This window comes from Sitophilus oryzae, unplaced genomic scaffold, assembly GCF_002938485.1.
Source record: "Sitophilus oryzae breed Bouriz unplaced genomic scaffold, Soryzae_2.0 scaffold_649_pilon_pilon, whole genome shotgun sequence".
NCBI lineage: Eukaryota > Metazoa > Arthropoda > Insecta > Coleoptera > Curculionidae > Sitophilus > Sitophilus oryzae.
The window spans coordinates 412,442-416,831 of NW_022147250.1; the positions used below are offsets into that span (position 1 = coordinate 412,442).

The 4,390-nt window shown below is 36.5% G+C and overlaps 1 protein-coding gene across 1 annotated transcript in view; it reads left to right on the plus strand.

Moving 5' to 3' along the window:
- LOC115887853 (UDP-glucuronosyltransferase 2B19-like) overlaps nucleotides 1-4,390 on the plus strand; it is a 10,611-nt gene that overhangs the window by 973 nt on the left and 5,248 nt on the right. The gene's annotated exons all lie outside the window — the stretch shown is intronic.

Below are 4,390 nucleotides of genomic sequence, written 5' to 3' on the forward strand. Positions count from 1 at the left end.
GGTAGCCAGCTGTTTTGGAAAATATATTAATACCAATTACGAAGCCTATATACTGAAATTTTCCGACAAAATAAGAAATACGAAAATCAGTTTTACTCCAAAAATTCACGTTGTTGTTCAACATATAGTGGATTTTGTTAGTATTTCACAGAAAGCATTGGGCTATTACTCTGAGCAAGCCTCAGAGCAGGTGCATCATTCCTTTAAGTTGTTCTCAAAAAACTTAATTCAAATCCCAGATCAAAAAACTATCAAAAAAATCTCAAACAGGAGTGTTGCTTCCCACAACAGTAACCATGTTTAAAATTTATTTATTTACTTAGAGCTAGTACCTAATTGTTTTCTTCCTTTTTAGTCTAAATTCAGTGTGTGTTAAAGTTATTAATTGTACTTCCTTAATTGTTAGTTTGTAGTTTTACTTGTTTACTAATACTTATGATCATAAAGTAAAATTTTATCACTAAAATATTAGAAAAAAAATATTTTTTTTTCTTTTTCCATTAGATTAAAGTCTATTTTTATTTAAATTTGTTCAGAGACCCAACCTCCTGGATTTAGAAACAGGGAGGGGGGCAGCAGTAAGCATACCTTTTGGTGATTATGGTCGTTATTTATTATTAAGAAAACTTTTTGCGCGCTTTTTAATTTGGTTGAAAAAGTTTTTTTTTTAAATTTGTGTAGAGACCCCAATTTTACGTCGGCGATTTTATTTTTTATATTTTTTTGAAGCCAGTGGTATCAGCATTTAAAAAATAAAGTACTAAAAGTTTATATATTTTTTTTCTTGACATCTTGGCCCAGGCTAACTGTGTAAGAGGCATTTCCGACCCATAGTGTGCTATATCAAAATTAATATTTCGACATCCCCTATCATTCCTCGAAAGCATGACCGACTTACAGGAATCACCCTGTATATGTGAATACATAGTTTATGAATTATAATTTAATTTAGGTATACATCCACTATGCTTGGCCCTTTATTAAACTACATTAGCCATTTCCTAACTTTAATTGAATAAGTTATTTACCTTTGGGTGACTTTATGATTGCCTTTGGCTATTATGGCAAGTGGAGTAGGCTACTTGGGTTAGTTAACAACAAAGCGAAAATCATCTCGTTGATTGAATTTAAGCCAAGAGGTTCATAAATGAGTAAGTGAAGTTATAGGTATACGTAATACAGATAAACGTATATCCTTGATAAACTTGCGTGTGATCATTGATACATTAAATTGAGGTGGCATAAAATTGATAATCTATGATTTTCGTATATGTACTATCTACAATATTTACATCTGCTCCGAAATTATTTTAACTTGTGGTTACTGTGAAGTCAGGCGTGTACCAATGCCCTACAGTATAAGACAAAATTATGGATACGCGGAGGCCTACAAGATAACAAAGACCGCTTATATCCTCCTAATTAACGTTACAATACAATTTTAGACTGTAATTTAAATGCGAAAAAAACAATTTGTAAAATGACGTTATTTTAGTCAGCCCTGCAACTCTTAAAAGGCACCTATGAAAAAAAACATGCACCAATTTTTGTAGAGAATGTTGCCAGCCAATTTTATATATATAAAATCAGAAAATATTCCTCCTCTAAGAGCTCACCGTCTTACTTCAAGAACTTTTGACACATATCAGCCCAAATATAGAGTAACCATATAAAAACCATTTATTTTCAAAACACTATAAATTTTTCCCCTTGATTTACCTAGCTTAAATGGGCTATGTTTGCATATGTAAGAGCATTTCTTCAAATTATTCTCCATGATAACTATCAGATATATAATATTATTACGGATTCCGTGTGTCAACTAACTTAAGCTCACGATAAAATACTTAACGATATATTACCTCACTCTGTACACACAATTTATACTGATTATAAAACACAATTTATGCAACTACTATTACTCTAACTGTTCTGGCACCTTCGCCAATTAACTCACAATTTAAAACGCGGTATTATCAAACTTCAAAACTGTTCAACTGACAAGCGCGGATCCTTTATATACCAGTGCAGCGACCAAAGTTTGGTATTCCTGCTGTTGGGCTGCAGGAATACTTTGCAGCAGTTCCAGGGCAGGGCTACGCAGCGCAATGACAAGTGCCGCTGCTTTCTCCTGGTCAGTCCATCCGTTAGCAGCAGCCGCTGCTTCAAACTGGCGGTGGTACATCGTCTAGGTGGTTTGTCCATCGTAGGTCGGGGCCTTGAGGTTCGCAGTTCCAGGAACGCCAGGTGTCTTCTGTAGGTTCATCTCTAATTTTTCCATTTTCTGCTGACGGCGTTCCTCCAGATCTTCTCCGGCTTCTTGGAAGTGGTTCTGCTGTTCCTGGCAACGCGTTTCCAACATTGCTTGTTGCTTATTTTCCATATCCCCGAAGTTTTTCCGAAGTCGAATTTCCTGATTTTCTAAGATTTTCTCAAGCCGGTCCTGTTCTTCTTGTTTCTCATGCTGTCGTTGAACGTTCAAATCTTCGGGAATTTTCTCAAGCCAGTCCTGTTCTTCTTGTTTGTCTTATTGTCGTTGAATTTTCAAATCTTCGAAAATTTTGTCTTGATTTTCTAGAATTTCAGTCAGTAAGCGGTATTGTTCTTCTGCTTTTTCTTTTTCTAGTCGGGCTCGCTCTTCTTCTCGTTCTTTACGGAGTATTTCTTGATCTTCTGCTGTTTCTTTTCGCAGCCTCTTGTTCTTCTGCCTTTTCTCTTCTCATATTCTCCATAAAATCGCCCAATAATTTGCTTAGTTCCTCCATTTTCTTCTCTTGCTCTCTCGTACCCCAAATTCGGTGTAAAATCTTTGAAATCCACTTAAATCGCACTTCCGAAACAGATTGTTACGGATTCCGTGGGTCCACTAATTTAAACCCACGATAAAATACTTTACAATTTATTATCTCACTCTGTACACACAATTTATACTGATTATAAAACAAAATTTATGCAACTACTATTACTCTAACTGTTCTGGCACCTTCGCCAATTAACTCGCAATTTAAAACGCGATATTATCAAACTTCAAAACTGTTCAACCGTCAAGCGCGAGCCTTTATATACCAGTGCAGCGACCAAAGTTTGGTATTCCTGCTATTGGGCTGCAGGAATAGTTTGCAGCAGTTCCAGGGCAGGGCCACGCAACGCTATGACAAGTGCCGCTGCTTTCTCCTGGTCAGTCCATCCGTCGGCAGCAGCCGCTGCTTCAAACTGGCGGTGGTACAACGTCCAGGTGGTTTGTCCATCGTAGGTCGGGGCCTTGAGGTTCGCAGTTCCAGGAACGCCAGGTGTCCTTACTTGTACCTTGGTCTTCTGTAGGTCCATCTCTAATTTTTCCATTTTCGGCTGAAGGCGTTCCTCCAGATCTTCTCCGGCTTCTTGGGGTTCTGCTGTTCCTGGCAACGTATTTCCAACATTGCTTGTTGCTTTTTTCCATGTCCCCGAAGCTTTTTCGAAGTCGAATTTCCTGATTTTCTAAGATTTTCTCAAGCCGGTCCTGTTCTTCTTGTTTGTCATGCTCTCGTTGAACTTTCAAATCTTCGGGAATTTTCTCAAGCCAGTCCTGTTCTTCTTGTTTGTCTTATTGTCGTTGAATTTTCAAATCTTCGATTCAGTGTAAAATCTACTTAACGATTTATTATCTCACTCTGTACATACAGTTTATACTGATTATAAAACACAATTTATGCAACTACTATTACTCTAACAATTCTGGCACCTTCTCCAATTAACATACAATTTAAATCGCGGTATTATCAAACGTTTTTGTAGACACTTTTTAGCATGACAATATGTCGCACTTATAGTAACTTTGATCCTCAACATTTCATTCAAATCGGTTAGTAGAAAATTATCAGAAATCAAAAAAAAGATGACTTTAACCTACTGTACGTGTAGCTACGAAAAAAAGCAGAATCGGACCTATGTTAATATGAAAAATTATACTCTTATTTTTACAAGAGGAATCTCATTTTTTTCATTAGCCGACTATTTTCATTAAAATAAAAATAGTTTGGGTACCTAGGTCGACTCAGCTTTAAATGAGTACTTGGGATTCACAATCCTGAGGTAATAATAGGTGGTTGAAGCGTAATGCTAGCCACATTTCCTTCCTTGTATACCGAACGGCTCTAGTATGGCAAGCTGTACCTTGCTACTCCCAAGGCGTTGAACGCTAAATACGGGAGCTATTATTATTAATTATTCTTTTTTCTAGTTAGATTGTTCAAAATGACATTAAGTACCCAAAATTCATAATTTTGCAGTTATCCATCGTTAATTTTCCAACAAGTAACGTTCGTAACTTTTCCCAGTTGATTTGAAACAATTGCGCATGTTTAAAACAAAGCACTACCCCACAAATACCCACTATACACATGGAATAATT